Source organism: Triticum urartu, chromosome 6A, assembly GCF_056163025.1.
Source record: "Triticum urartu cultivar PI428250 chromosome 6A, HENAU_Tu73, whole genome shotgun sequence".
Lineage (NCBI taxonomy): Eukaryota > Viridiplantae > Streptophyta > Magnoliopsida > Poales > Poaceae > Triticum > Triticum urartu.
In genome coordinates, this window is record NC_141878.1 from 233,487,108 (window position 1) to 233,503,517 (window position 16,410).

At 48.4% G+C, this 16,410-nt stretch overlaps 1 long non-coding RNA gene across 1 annotated transcript; it reads right to left on the reverse strand.

The window, feature by feature from the left end:
• Positions 1-7,073: 7,073 nt before the first annotated feature.
• Positions 7,074-10,903, reverse strand: LOC125526562 (uncharacterized). Its single transcript, XR_007291777.2, has 2 exons — positions 10,405-10,903; positions 7,074-9,903 (listed from the first exon to the last, which is right to left on the reverse strand). It is a non-coding gene; the product is annotated as an uncharacterized LOC125526562 (long non-coding RNA).
• Positions 10,904-16,410: the final 5,507 nt, after the last annotated feature.

Sequence of the window (16,410 nt, forward strand, 5' to 3'; positions counted from 1 at the left end):
GTCCGGCACTCGCCTAAGTTTGAAAAAATCCTACCGAGTGGAGAGCAATCCTCCCACTCGGGGGCTTAGCTACAGTCCAGCACTCGCCTAACTTCTCTCACTCGGAGACTTAGCTGCAGTCTGGCACTGGCCTAAGTTTGAAAAAAATCCTACCGAGTGGAGAGCAATCCTCCCACTCGGGGGCTTAGCTGCAGTCTAGTACTCGCCTAAGTTCTCTCACTCGGAGACTTAGCTGCAGTCCGGCACTCGCCTAAGTTTGGAAAAAATCCTACCGAGTGAAGAGCAATCCTCCCACTCGGGGGCTTAGCTGCAGTCCAGTACTCGCCTAAGTTCTCTCACTCGGAGACTTAGCTGCAGTCCGGCACTCGCCTAAGTTTGAGAAAATCCTACCGAGTGGAGAGCAATCCTCCCACTCGAGGGCTTAGCTGCAGTCCAGTACTCGCCTAAGTTCTCTCACTCGGAGACTTAGCTGCAGTCCTGCACTCGCCTAAGATTGAAAAAATCCTACCGAGTGGAGAGCAATCCTCCCACTCGGGGGCTTAGCTGTAGTCCAGTACTCACCTAAGTTCTCTCCCTCGGAGACTTAGCTGCAGTCCGGCACTCGCCTAAGTTTGAAAAATCCTACCGAGTGGAGAGCAGTCCTCCCACTTGGGGGCTTAGCTGAAGTCCAGTGCTCACGTAAGTTCTCCCACTCGGAGGCTTAGCTGCGGTCCAGTACTCGCCTATGTTTGTAAAATCCTACCGAGTGGAGAGCAGCCCTCCCACTCGGGGGCTTAGCTGTAGTCCAGTACTCGCCTAAGTTCTCTCACTCGGAGACTTAGCTGCAGTACCGGCACTCGCCTAAGTTTGAAAAAATCCTACCGAGTGGAGAGCAATCCTCCCACTCGGGGGCTTAGCTGCAGTCCAGTACTCGCCTAAGTTCTCTCCCTCGGAGACTTAGCTGCAGTCCGGTACTCGCCTAAGTTTGAAAAATCCTACCGAGTGGAGAGCAGTCCTTCCACTCGGGGGCTTAGCTGCAGTCCAGTGCTCGCCTAAGTTCTCCCACTCGGAGGCTTAGCTGTGGTCCAGTACTCACCTAAGTTTGTAAAATCCTACCGAGTGGAGAGCAGCCCTCCCACTCGGAAGCTTAGCTGCAGTCCAGTACTCGCCTAAGTTTGAAACATATCCCTATCTGCAAGGACGACGAGGTGCAGGTTGACTACAACCTTCTCCTTCGGAGCTATGGCACAAGTACAACATGCGCTCCATCCCTATCCGCAAGGATGACGAGGTGCAGGTCGACTGCAACCTTCTCCTTCGGAGCTACGGTACAAGTACAACATGCGCTCCATCCCTATCCGCAAGGATGACGAGGTGCAGGTCGACTGCAACCTTCTCCTTCGAAGCTACGACACAAGTACAACGTGCGCTCCATCCCTATCCGCAAGGATGACGAGGTGCAGGTCGACTGCAACCTTCTCCTTTGAAGCTACGGCACAAGTACAACGTGCGCTCCATCCCTATCCGCAAGGGCGGCGAAGTGCAGGTCGACTGGAGTCGCCATCTCAGAACTGCGTCTCCGGAGCAAAGTCCACTTGAAGGCTAAACGCAAGCATACTCGGAAATAAACCAAGTTTGGATAAATCCTAAGGTTCCAAGTAGCAAACCAAAAGTATTCGAGCATCAAGATCTAAGGAGTTTAACGGATACAGCAACCACTCGGCATTCCGAGGCAAATTTAAAGCAGATTCAAGTCTCATAAGTTTGTTCACTCAGCAGGAGGAGGGCTGGCAGGCTCGACGAATTCGTCCAGGTCGATCCCATCCGCGACCCGAGTGGCAGCAGCGATGAAGGTCTCCATGAAGGACTGGAAGTCATGCTTTTTGGTGTTAGCTTGTCTTCACGAGCTTCCTTGCAGTGGACTCGCACGAAAGACAGCGCCACGTCAGCACCACACCGGGCAGAGGACTTCTTCCATTCCTGCACTCGGTCAGGGATCTCGTTGAGTCGAGCCATCAGGGATTCCAAGTCATTTTGAAGCGTCACCCTTGGCCAGAGCAATGAGTCGACTCGTGAGACTGCCTCCTTCAGGCGCGCGAGGTAGCTTGTGACGCTGGCGACACGAGACTCCAGTCAGAGCACGTTCATTGCAGTTTCGTCGCAAACTGGAGAAGCGATAGGGTCCAGACCCGTCTCGACCTTTCCAGTTTCCTCGTCAAAGTCCTGGCAGAATTCTGCAGCCGAAAATTAGTTAGTCGACCGGATAGGATCCGTTCGCAAGTATCAACACAGTCGGTCTAAAAGAAATACCTTCCAGCATAAGATAAAGCTTCTTGGCGAGAGTTCTCAAATAAGCCTCCGTGGCATTCCTCTTGTGGACCGCAGACTCCAGCTTTTCGTTCAGGGTAATTTTGTCCTTCTTCAAACGAGTCGCCTCTCGGTTAGACTCGTTGAGACAGGACTTCAGCTTGGTCACCTCCCCTTCCAGTGTTTCCACTGAAGCCAGCTTCCGGTCTGCGAGGGCAGTTTTGTCTTGGGCTTCCTTCTATGCAGCGGCGAGGTCCGAGTCCTTCTTCTCCAGGGCCAACTTCATTTTCTCTACAAAAGAAGCAATCGGATCAGACAAGAGCTCGAAGAAATGTTTAAAAAAACAGTCGACATGCAGTTACCTTCCATACCAGCAGCTTCGTCTTGAGCTTTCTTCAGATTCTGCTGGGCCAACTCCAAGTCGAGGTTGAGTTGCCTCTGCTTCTCCTCAAGTTCAGCAAACTTGGAAATGAGAGTACAAGACTTCTGCAGAAGGCAAAAGACATGTCAATCGACAAGATCAAAGGTTGTTCACTTCCGAGTGGATAAAACTTAAAGAAGTTCGCTTAGACCCCAGCCGACTGCACACAGTCGACTGCGGTCTCGGGGGCTACACCCGACGGGTGCACTTGGCGTGCCCCCGCTGATTTAGACCCCACTCGATCGGTCCGCCCGGATGTAGTATAAAAAACACTATTCAGACCCCAGTCGACTGCCAGCAGTCGACTACGGTCTCGGGGACTACACCCAGTGGGTGCACTTAGCGTGCCCCCACTGGTTCAGATCCTACTCGACCGGTCCGCTTGAGTCGAGTGGAAGAAAAGAAAGGAAGGTAGAACTCAGACCCCAGTCGACTGCTAGCAGTTGACTGCGGTCTCGGGGACTACACCCAGTGGGTGCACTTAGCGTGCCCCCACCGGTTCAGACCCTACTCGCCCAAACCGAGTGGAAGAACGCAACTACCAAAGACAACACAACACCCACTGGGTGCACTGATTCGACGCAAACAACAGGAGATTGTATAGAAGAAAAATTTTCGGGTAGCATATCCTGATAGAAAAAGGGCAGTCGAAAAGTCTGCTTACTTGGACATTGGCCCAGAGAGCAGCGCTGGCGTCGTAGGCAGCCTGGCTATTCTCATGCACCATCTTCATCCGCTCCATCATCACGTCAGCCTGTCGAATGGCTTCCGCAGCCGCTTTCGACTGGTTGTCCAGAACGGGGTAGCTGGTGAAGAAGAGAGCAGACGACCCAGGTGCAGCAGCTTGGACCTCCGAGGCATGAGATGGGACGACTGAAGGAATCGCCGGTACAGTCGACGGTGCGGGGCGCTCACTCGACAAGGGTACAGCCAAGGTCATAGAGGCCCCGCCCGCGTCTTCAGATTGATAGACGGTTGGTGTTGTCGTTGGTCCCTGCTGAGACGCCTTACCAGTCGTCGCCTTTTTATTCTTCCTGGGCCTAAGAGCCACATCTTCATCGTCATCTGGGAGATCGATGCCGTTGGGCGGAGCTGCGGAGAAGATCAGTCGACTCTAAAGTAAACCGCTAGAATTCAATCGACTGAGTAGCGAAGAGCAAGATCATAAGAGTTTTTACCTGGGTTGGAGGTGACCGCGTCTTCCATCTCCTCGTCTTGGTACTGGAGAGAAGAGGTTCCTGATGTAGCAGCACTGCAAAGATCCGCACCCAGTTGGTTATGTTTTGTTGTTTGAGTCGACACAAAAAAAAACAAGTCAGATGATTACCCGGAGATGGTAGGGATGGTCACTTTGGTCCTGGGCAGAGCTTTTGGCAGTTTGGAGGAGGTGGCTTTCGGTGCTTTTGGCGCTGGAGGCGGCACAACCTTGAGCTGCTTCGGAGCCTTCTCGATCGGCGCTGGGGAAGACGTCCTGGGACGCTTCGAAGACTGCCCAGTCGGCGCGGTCACCAGGTCCGGAGTGCTCACTGGGTCATGAGCGTGTTTGGATCTCCTCTCCCTGCGAGGAGGCGAGTCGACCTCTTCATCTTCAGTCGATTCGTCGCTCTCCTCGTCCTCCTCGGCATCCGAGCGCCACTCGCCGCTCTCGCCCCCGCTCGCTCCTTCCTCGACGTCTTGCTCCTGCACTCCATTGGGCATCGAGTACATGTCAATGAGGGCCTGAAAAAACAACGATCAGAAGAAAGTCAGTCGACCATCAACAAGGTGTCACGCAGTGAATCGGAAAGATACTTGGTAAAACAGAATCATACCTGCTCCGGCTGGCGTGAGTGGTCGAATGGAATCACCCTCCTAGACCCCCCCGGGGGTTGTCTTTGTTGCTGGTGATTCCCATCAGCCACTTCTCTAAGATTTCCTCGCTGACGTCCTCTGGGTGGATCCGAGTGGAGTCCTCGAGTCCAGAGTACATCCACATCGGATGATCACGAGCCTGAAGCGGTTGGATGCATCGACCGAGAAAGACCTCCAGCAGGTCCATCCCAGTCACCCGTCACGGACGAGTTGGACAACCCGCTCGACCAACACCTTGACCTGCGCCTTCTCTTCTGGGACCACTTTCAGGGAGGAGGGCTTCTCCACTCGAGCCAGAGAAAAGGGAGGAAGTCCAGTCGACTGACCCGGGGTCGGCTGGTCCTTACAGTAAAACCAAGTTGACTACCAGCCCCGGACCGAGTCGGGAAGGATCATTGCTGGGAAGGTGCTCTTGTTCCTCATCTGGATCCCCAGGCCCCCGCACATCTGGATCACGTGGGTCCTCTCATCACTCGGATTGGCCTTTTTGACCGACTGAGAGCGGCAGGTGAAGATGTTTTTGAAAGACCCCAGTGTGGTCGACAGCCCAAGAAATTTTCACACATTGACACGAAAGCAGCCAGATAGACTATGGTGTTTGGAGTGAAGTGGTGGAGCTGAGCCCCAAAGAAGTTCAAAAGGCCCCGAAAGAAAGGATGGGGAGGCAGAGAAAACCCGCGATCGACGTGGGTGGCGAGGAGAACGCACTCGCCCTCCCTTTGCTGCGGCTCGGTCTCGTTCCCGGGAGCCGCGCCGATTTGTGGGGGATCAGTCCCCCCTCCACCAGGTCGTCGAGGTCGTCCTGGCTGATCGTCGAGTGGATCCAGTCGCCCTGGATCCAGCCCGGGGGCAGGCTGGATCTCGACGAGGATCCGCCCTGGCTGGTCCGCTTGCCCTTCGCCTTCGCGGTCGCCTTCTTCGCTCGCTCCAACGCCACCGTCTTCTCTTTTCCCATGACGGCGGATCGAGTTCGAGCGAGGGTTCGGCGACGAGAGCAGGAGCGAGCGTGGCAGAGAGGTCGAAGGAAGAAGAAAAGAGAATGGGAGCGCACGGGGCAGAGACCCGGTCCGGTGCCTTTTATAAGGTCACTCCTCGAGTGACTGACTGGTAGGCCCAGACGATCTAAACAAATCCCGCAACAGTCGCGCACGCAGTACGTGGCGAAAAAGGTGGCACGGAGATCGAGGAGACTTGCCTAATCTGCCCCGATTACCACGGCCCCGCCCGTCTTGCGCGCTTCCCGAAATTCGAATCCGGCGAAATCCGCGGAGAGCGGAGCAACTTGTCAGACTGAAAACGTCCTCTACATTATCATTCGGAATTCTACCGTGAAAATTCACTCGACAAAAACTAAGAATGGACCAAGGCGACTGAAGAAGATGAAGTTGGCATTGTTTCCTCAGTTCATGGCTCCAGAACAAGTTATACTCACAGCACGAAAAATGGGTCGGAAGTGTTCTCAACTCCTTCCCCACTCAAACCCTGATCCATTCGGGGGCTAATGACGAAGCTATGTACCTAGGGTAGGGTCATGGATATGTCCAAGATACCCTCCCCAAGAACATCTCTAAAAGAACCAGAAGCAGTCGAAGAGAGATCGCCATCCACTCGACCATGAAGTTATATTCCACTCGACAGCTTTGAAGACACTCGACCATGCGAACAACCACTCGACCACTAGAAGATGTGAAGCCACTCACTCCACAACGGCCAGGATTTAAGTCATAGCTTTAATAATCATTTATAGCAGTTTACTCCGGACGTTACCAGTAACGCTCCTCCTTTATGAATATTGAACCCTGAGTAACGGAGGGGAGCTGGGGTCCTGGCACTCTATATAAGCCACCCCCTCTTCTGGGACAAGGGTTCGCACCTTTTGTAATTCACACGCATATATCCAGTCGACCGCCTCCGGGCTCCGAGACGTAGGGCTGTTACTTCCTCCGAGAAGGGCCTGAACTCGTAAAACTCGCGTGTACAACTCCTCCATAGTTAGGATCTTGACTCTACATTCCTACCCCCTATTCTACTATCAGGCTTAGAACCACAACAACGGGCTAACCAGAAAATAGATAAATAGATAGATATTACCATAAAAATTAGAAAGATCTAGCCGTTGAATCTAATATATTGTTAACATCAATTAAATCTCAGCCAATAAATTTCATTAATGCTCTCCACGCCTCCTCCGGTCATGTACGACCTGTACCTAGACCCACGTCAAAAGCATACCAAGCTACAACTCCATCGCCAAAAAAAAACTGTGATCAATTAAAAAAAATATGACCTAGCACGGCCGCCGGCGGTACCTTCTCCGCAAGAATTCGTGTTGTGCCACTACCACGTCACATCCATGTCCTAGACCAGAAGGAATTTGCCAGACCCTCCCAGGTGGCAGCGACCCAAATAGAGGCAGGTACTGGATGGATTCTCCCAAGCTATCCAATGCATGTCCTTTTTTCTCCATAACTATTTTGTTCTTTTATTAGTCCTCTGTAGAACCTACAGAAGTTGATGAAGCACCAAGTTTTCTTTCTTTTCAATCTGATGTTAAATCTTACATGATGTTAAATCTTACATGAAAGCAGTACATGCATCCTTACATGAAAGCAGTACATGCATCCGAGAGAAACTATTGTTTCATTACTACTAGATTACAGTACAGATGGACATACAAAAGATTTACATCCGTTCTATCAAATACATAGGGAGCTATCTTTGGCGTAGATATTTACCAGAAAGAAAGATCTCCTTCAAGATTCGCTCAAGAAGATTCTTGCTTCACGGATGCACCTAAACTTCCTTGAGAGAACCCTAGCGGTTCTCCTCCAAGATGTCCTGAATTTTGAAATTCTGTCTACAAAGCGCCGGCCTGGAACAGACGTACGCCATGAACTGCATCGCCTTCATGAGGGACTGAAAACCGACTTCTCCCTTCACAACGAAGCAGGACTCCTCGACGCGGATGTTGGACCTGACGAGCAGCCGCAGGTGTTGGACCTGATAGATCAGAAAAAAAGAACTGGGATGCCCTAGAGCGTCCACCATCTCCATTGGAATTGTGGTTGCACAATGTAACATTAGTGGCAACCCAAGCTGAGGCAGGTATTAGATCGATTCTCTAAAACCTATACTATCACTCTTTGCATGCACGCCTCTTTTTTACCAATAAATGTTCTGTTCTTTAGTTAATAATACTTTGTAGCACACCTAGAAGTTCATATGCACCTGTCCTTTTCATGAAACCCCTTTGCTCTAATTAATAGCACATATATAAGTTCATATTTGGTTGCCGCCCAACTAACAAGTTTAAGCTCAATTAGGCAAGGCACTTACTTTTACTTCCACTTACCAATATTGTGCTTGTAGAACATTGTACGTTACATTGAGGATTGTCCGATCAACCTCAGCCAGCAATGACACAACCTACATCATTAGTTCCGTCTAGCGACAACACCACCTCGAGCAGGTACCATCTTCTGCATGAAATCAAGCCACCTCCAGCAGGATCCATATTGGAAAACAAGTTCAAATAGTTTACCAATAGTATACTGTGAGAATGTTCTTTATAAAGCATAATGGAAATCCAAGGAACAAAAGTCATGAATGAAGCAAAAAAGATTACAGAGAACAAACTTCTCAATAATCAGGTATTTCACTTCTCATCTTTTACATGTGTTAAATAATTGTTGTTGTTTTATGAATTTCCAAAAACTGCAGGCAAATATATTCGAAAAGAAAGTATGTCCATATGTAATTACATTAGAAGATGATTCAAATGAAGACTATGAAGAAACTTCACACATGTTAAAATACTTTAAAAGAGTGCATGAAAGAACACTTTACACATGTCAAAACTTTACATTTCCAATTTAAGAAAAGCAACCGTCCTATTTTATAATCCAAACGACATGGTATAGTATCTTACCTTGCAGGCGGGACAGGACAAAAAACATGACCAGTATAGCATTGACAGTATCAATGACGAGGTACTCCCATCAAAGAAACAAAATTCATATTTTTAAATGTTAGAACGGACATTCACTAGCACCTTGGTGCTACAATGCCCCATATGCATCTCTGAACACGACTATTTTTTTATTAAAGCTAGCCTAGCAAGGAAATTATGTTACTGACATTCAAATTTTAGTGAACGAATGGGATTCAAAATCTACAGGAAAAACGGAAAAAAGGACAGCATGCAAAAATAGGAGAAAAGAATCAACAGAAGACAAGATGATTAGGAAAGCACCTGGAAGGAACACAGGGTAGAACAAGGCAGAGCAAGTGCTAAACTACAAACTTAATTCCCTTGATTGTACTTATACAAATATATTCTAGATACTCTAAATACTTCGTACTCCCTTCGTTCACAAATATACGATGTTCTAACTTTTTTGTGAATCGGATGTATATAGACACGCTTTAGTGTGTTTGTTCACTCATTTCAGTCCATATTGAAATATCCAAAACATCTTATATTTGTGAGCGGAGGGAGTAGTAATTTGCGTTGGCATACAATTGTGTTTATTTTGAGTTCATGAGAACATGGATTTAACTTATTATGTGTGCATCCAGACAAATCCACTTTGGAGACTATGAGTGTTTAATTGTGCTCATCTTAGTATTTAATTATGCAAATTCTATTGATATTACGTCTTCCTTTCTCATATGAACTTAATTTTTTTTAGCATCACAAGGAATTGATAAAGGAGGCTTTTGTTTATAATGACAATAGAATCAAAAAGGAGGTGTACTTAGTTGGTTATGTAGATCCGTAACATGTCTGGTCCGCATAATCATTCTTGAAAATCACCAGGTCCTTATGATAGATGTGCGCCTCTCTAACACGCATTTTCACCTTTTGACATTCATATTCAATAAATGATTACAAATATGAGGCATCCACGGACTATAGGATTATTGGAATCTCCACTGTACCGCAGGACTTAAATGGCCGAGATAGCAAATCTTGGTAGTGCTTTACGCATACTGTGCTTCAAGACATCAGGCATGGAGAGCGAAAACCGATTTCACTCAACTAATTATAAATTATCAATTTTGTAGTCTAAGGTACCATCATCAATTATGTCTGTGAATTTACTACAAAAGAGTTGTCCATGCACTAAGGGAAAGTGCATGTATACACTGATCAATACAAAACAAATGATTTGTTTAGGCATAAAAATTATTAAAAAGAGCATGTGCCACGACTTGTATACATATGAACTAGATGGGTGTGGACTTGAACGTTCGCTGGGCAGAGGCCATCTCCTTCGCCATGAACTAGATGGATTTTAACAGCCTTTTATATAACCATAAGTACATGGATATGATGTACTACTCTGCATAAGCATTGGAAACATACATCAGCATGTGATGGAAATAGTTCAATAATACCAAACATCGACACTATATATCATTTGATACTTCAAGCCTGTTCTATAGGACAATCCAATGGTGAGAGCATCCGAGCATCGTTCTATATTATATTGCAATCAGACCTAATTAATTTTACTATTCACTTATTAAAATCACAAATACACAAATTACTTCCTTAATTTTGCGAATATTAATGGGCGTACGGGGCCAGACCAATACCAATTTCAATCCCAAGCCCGGAAAAAGTGGAAAGGACAAACTAATTAACATTTTGCCTTAAGCTGTGCTACGCGTCCACTACTTACTATCGCCATTTTGTAGATGGACAAGAAGTCAATCTGGATGAAAATCAACAACAACCAGTATGCAGGATAGGAACATTTGTCACTATCAAGCAGTACCTTAAATTATATCGGCTCAATCGTACGAAGACAAAAGAAATGGGAGAAGAAAGATGGGGGGACCTGTAGGTGGAAGAATGCAATGCCGAAGCCGGGCTGTCGCTGTTGAGGACGAAGAGGATGCGTCGGAGTGCCTCGCTTGGGGACAGCATTGACGCCAATGGCTCGACGCTTGGGGACGGACAACACCCCCAAGATCCCAAAATCGCGTAGGAGCTAATGGAACGAGATCCACTACTTCATCGCCTCCATGGATACATACTGGGAAGGAACCGTCGACTTCGACGACCTCGCATCCTCCATCACGCAGCTGCTATTAGGGCCCTGCTCCCATTGACCGGCCTGGGAGATCGACGAGGCACGTGGGAATCCAAACCAAGCGCCGTCCCAGCCATGAGGTGCGTGCAGGCAAGGACCAGGAGGTTGAAAACCGAGGGGGGGCTTAGGGGTCATCTTCAGATGCGGTGGATCCAAGATGGCTCAGCCATTTCCATGGCTAGGAGCTCCGAGAAGACAAAGAAGAGGACGAAATCACTATTCTGACCCTTTAAATGAACGTTGTCATAAAATGAACTCGACGTCAAGGTATTTCACGATTTGACCCTTTTAGCAATGCCATAGCCCGCGGCGTTTCTGTCCAATATAGAAACGCCGAGGTAGCTAGCGTGTCTGACTAAAGAAGAAACGCCGAGGTAGCTAGCGTTGCGGACCAGGTAAGAAACGCCGAAGGTGCTGGCGTTGCAGCCCATCATGGAAACGCCAACGACCATGGCGTTGCTGCCCTCTTTGGTCATAATTAATTAGCCTTATTAATTAGGTTGTCCATCCAGGTTCCACATGCACATGAAAAAGGGCAGCAACGCCATGGTTCTTTGGCATTTCTATGATGGCCAAAAACGCCAGCGCCTTCGGCGTTTCTTACCTGGTCCGCAACGCTAGCTACCTCGTCGTTTCTTCTTTGATCAGAAACGCTAGCTATCTCGGCGTTTCTTCTTTGAGCAGAAACGCCGCGGGCTATGGCGTTGCTAAAAGGGTCAGATCGTGAAATACTTTCACGTCGAGTTCATTTTGTGACAAAATTCGTTCAAAGGGTCAGAATAGTGATTTCGTCCCAAAGAAGACTCAGCCATTTCCATGGCTGAGAGCTTCGAGAAGACAAAGAAGACTGACGAAAGGAGAAAAATGAAAGTTCATGTTGGTGGGACCCTTGAAGCCACAATACGTGCTAATACTATAGTGGTGTGGATGGACATGGTTTAGAGAAAACTTTGCTTTTAGTTGAGAAGATGACCCAACGGACATGGAGTTTCTACACCCAGGAGCAAATGCTCCTGGTGTGAACAGTAACATTAAATAAATTTAAAAATAATTCAAAAAATTCTGAAATTTTTTTGTGACATACTTTCATAAATGTTTGTTGTGCATGCAAAATTTCGTCGCAAAATCATATTGATGGAAGGTATGGTAAACAAACAAAATCGATGCTCTGAAAATGTTACTTACAAAAGCATTTTGGAGCTCTGATTTTGTTTTTTCGGCATGCCTTCCACAAATGTGATTTCGCAATAAAATTTTGCATGCGCAACAAACATTTGTGGAAGTATGTCACCAAAAAAATTCAGAATTTTTTGAATAATTTTTCTATTTTTTTATGTTACTGTTCACACCAGGAGCATTTGCTCCTGGGTGTAGAAATGTACTTTCGTCAACGCCGGCCCTGCTTCCGGTGTAGTACGTGTTATAATTATTTTTCTGACAAATAGTAGTACGTGTTATAACTTAACTCAATCAGTGTCCATTAAAGAAAAAAAATACTACCACGAACGGAAACCCGTTGGTGCTCCTAGGAGCGTGCGCTCTTGCACGTGAAAAAACTATTTTAAATTATGAAAAGATTCGAAAAAAATTGATGCATACATCTCGATATTATACGCGTGCACATCAAGTTTCGAAGAAAACCGATATTTTTGTGTGGGTTGTGTAAAAAGACAAAAGAATGTCTTGTGAAAAACATTTTTTAACATCGGATTTTGTATCTTAATAGAAGGCTTATGGACCGTTTTAGAACGGCGATCGACGGAGCAGGGCTGCGCCAGATCAAGTGTAGCAATCGTCGGCTTACATGGAGCAATGAGAGGGACAACCCCACGTTAGTTAGCATTGATAAATTCTTCTGCTCCTCGCCCTGGGAAGCTCTGTTCCCACGCGCGCTTCTGATGGCGGTGTCGACTGCATGTTCTGATCACTGCCCGCTACTGCTAGCGGACGCGTCGGCGCCTCGTCAACGGGGAGGATTCAAATTTGAATCCTTCTGGCCGCGGTTCCCGCGCTTCCTCGACACGGTCATGGCTGCCTGGTCGCGCCCGACGGCCACCACCTGCGCTTTCGCCCGGCTATGAATCAAGATGAGCAGAACGGCCAAGGACCTTCGCATTTGGAGCAAGAATCTGGTCGGTGACACAAAGCTTCAATTCCATATTGCCTGTGAAGTCATTATGCGCCTCGACAGCCCAGGAGAGACGGCGGCTCTCGGCGGCAGAAGCTGAGCTCAGGAAAGGCCTGAAGATCAAGTTACTGGGCCTTGCAGCGATCGAGCGCTGCAGGAAAAGGCAAGCCTCCCGCCTCACCTGGCTGCGTGCGGGAGACGCCCCCACCAAATTCTTCATGGCCAAGATCAGCTCAAGAAGGCGCAAGAACTTCATCAGTGCCCTAAAAGTGGGAGATAACGTTGTGACTGCACACGTCGAGAAGGAAAAGGCAATACATGATCATTTCAACTGCATCCTAGGATCCACCCAGCACCGAACCACGTCGATCAACTGGGATGAGCTGTGTATGCCTTCTGTGCAAGCAAATGGCCTGGACAACCCGTTCTCCGAGGAAGAGGTGTGGGCGGCGATAAAGGATTCACCAGCAGAGAAATCGCCAGGGCCGGACGGGTTTTGCGGCGTCTTCTTTCGGAGTTGTTGGGGGCATAATAAAGGCAAATATCATGCAGGCGTTCCAGCAGTTCTACCACCTGGCCGGGCAAAATTTTGGGGCTCTGAACTCTGCGATCATCGCACTCATCCCCAAGAAGGACGGAGCGGAGTCCATTGCTGATTACAAACCGATTAGTATGATACATTCAGTAGCGAAGCTGTTCTCCCAGGTTCTATCAATCCGACTTGCTTCGGTGGTGCAGTCGATCATCTCGCCGCCCAGACGGCTTTTCTGAAGACCAGATGCTTGCACGACAGCTTTGTCTATGTCCAAAATTATGTCAAGAGCCTGCACCGCAGGAAAACACCGGCAGTTCTTCTTAAGCTAGACATCTCGAGAGCTTTCGACAATGTTTCATGGGAATATCTCCTGGAGCTGCTCGAAAGGCTAGGATTTACTGCTCGCTAGCGGGATTGGATCATGCTCCTCCACGCTACATCATCCTCGTCCATTCTCCTCAACGAGTCACCTGGCGCGCAAATCCTGCATCGGCGAGGGCTGAGACAAGGAGACCCTCTGTCTCCTCTCCTCTTCATCATTGCGATCGACACCATCCACCGTCAGCTTCAGGCAGCCGAGGAGGCCCTCGAGATCATGTTGGTGCCTAGCCGTGAGGTCAAGCTCAGAGTGAGCTTATACGCTGACGATGCCATCATCTTCGCAAACCCTGACAGAGAGGAGATTGATCATTTGATGCACATCCTTCAAAACTTCGGCGACGACTCGGGCCTCCGGATCAACCTTGCCAAATCCACGGCCACGCCAATCCACTGCAACGACATCGACTTAGAGCTAGTTCTTCAAGCGTTTGGCGGTCCGATTGCCCACTTCCCAATTAGATATCTAGGTCTGCCGATCACCACGGGCCGGCTACGTCTAGTTCACCTGCAGTTCATCCTTCACTGTATCAAGGCCCGGCTTGCAGGATGGAAGGGACGAATGTTGTCCATGGCTGGCAGATGCGTCCTTGTTCGTTGCGTTCTCTTGGCCCTACCTACCTTTGCCCTCACAGCGTTGGGGGTCCCCAAGAAGCTTCTGAAGGAAATTGACAAGCACAGGTGATGGTTTCTTTGGGGGAAGGATCAAGAGCTCTCCGGTGGCAGCTGCAAGGTTAACTGGGAACGGGTGTGTTCCCCGATCGAGCACGGCGGCCTCGGTGTGCTAGACCTTCCCAAATTCAGTCGCGCTCTCCGGCTGAGATGGCTCTGGCACAGTTGGAAGAATCCCACTCGCCCTTGGGTTGGAACGGAGCCGCCGTGCGATGACTCGGATCACGCTCTTTTCAACGCGGCAACGACTGTCGCAATCGACAACGATGGAACGACAAGCTTCTGGAATTGCTCTTGGCTCGGGCCGGTGCCGCTGAAGTTCTGCTTCCCGTCTCTCTTTAAGCACTCGAGGCGTAAGGGCAGAACTGTGGCACAAGCTATCACTGATGACCGCTGGGTCTTGGACCTTGCACACGGTAACAACAGCGACCTTGTCAGCGAGGTACTTGACCTGCACCGTCTCATTCAGCCCCGGCAGCTCAACTTCCAGGCCGAAGATCAGGACCAGATCCGCTGGAACTTGGAGGGATCAGGTCAGTACAGCTCTCGCTCGGCCTATGCCCTCCAGTTCCTGGGCTCGAGGACGACCATGTTCCAGGCCATGATCTGGGACGTCTAGGCTCCGGCGAAGATTAAGATGTTTGTGTGGCTCCTCCACCAGAACCGATTGTGGTGCAATGACCGGCTCCAGCGTAGGGGCTGGCCAAACTCCTACTTTTGCCAGCTCTGCCTCAGGAACCTGGAGACCTCGACTCATCTATTCTGGAGCTGCCCATTCACGAAGACAGTATGGTCTAGCTTGTCAGCTTGGCAGCACTTTCGGGGACTCAATAAGGCATGTCTGCCCGACGAATGCAGCTCCTTGGAAAAGGTCGAAGCCATGGTTTCAGTAATAGGGCCAGCACATGTGAAAGGAATCAAGTCGCTGATCATGCTGGTGCTTGGGAAAATCTGGCAAGAGCGCAACAGCCGCGTTTTCAAAAAGAAAGAGGCTACGGTGCAAGCGGTGATCAATGACATCAGGAGAGAGCTCTCTCTTTGGCAACAAGGCGGTTTCAAATCCATTCTGAGCCCCTTTGGGGATCCTCCATGAGATAGTAGTCTTAGATCCGGGTGCTTCAGGCACCAAGGCTTTTTCCTTCTTTTTGTTTACCTCCTTGATCCCAGGATCATCGCCTTTGTCACTTTGTCATCTGCTCCTACTACCTCTTTTAGCACTGCGTTGGTTTTCCCCGAAGAGGAAGGGATGATGCAGCAAATTAGCGTAAGTATTTCCCTCAGTTTTTGAGAACCAAGGTATCAATCCAGTAGGAGGCTACGCGCAAGTCCCTCGTACCTGCACAAAACAAATAAATCCTCGCAACCAACGCAAATAGGGGTTGTCAATCCCTATGAGGCCACTTACGAGAGTGAGATCTGATAGATATGATAAAGATAATTTTTTTGGTATTTTTATGATAAAGATGCAAAGTAAAATAAAGGCAAAGTAAATAGCAAAGTAGTAGGAGAACAATATGATGAAGATAGACCCGGGGGCCATAGGTTTCACTAGTGGCTTCTCTCGAGAGCATAAGTATTCTACGGTGGGTGAACAAATTACTGTTGAGCAATTAATAGAATTGAGCATAGTTATGAGAATATCTAGGTATGATCATGTATATAGGCATCACGTCCGAGACAAGTAGACCGACTCCTGCCTGCATCTACTACTATTACTCCACTCATCGACCGCTATCCAGCATGGATCTACAGTATTAAGTTAAAAACAGAGTGACGCCTTAAGCAAGATGACATGATGTAGAGGGATAGACTCATGCAATATGAAGAAAACTCCATCTTGTTATCCTCGATGGCAACAATACAATACGTGCCTTGCTGCCCTTACTGTCACCAGGAAAGGACACCGCAAGATTGAACCCAAAGCTAAGCACTTCTCCCATTGAAAGAAAGATCAATCTAGTAGGCCAAACCAAACTGATAATTCGAAGAGACTTGCAAAGATAACCAATCATACATAAAAGAATTCAGAGATGATTCA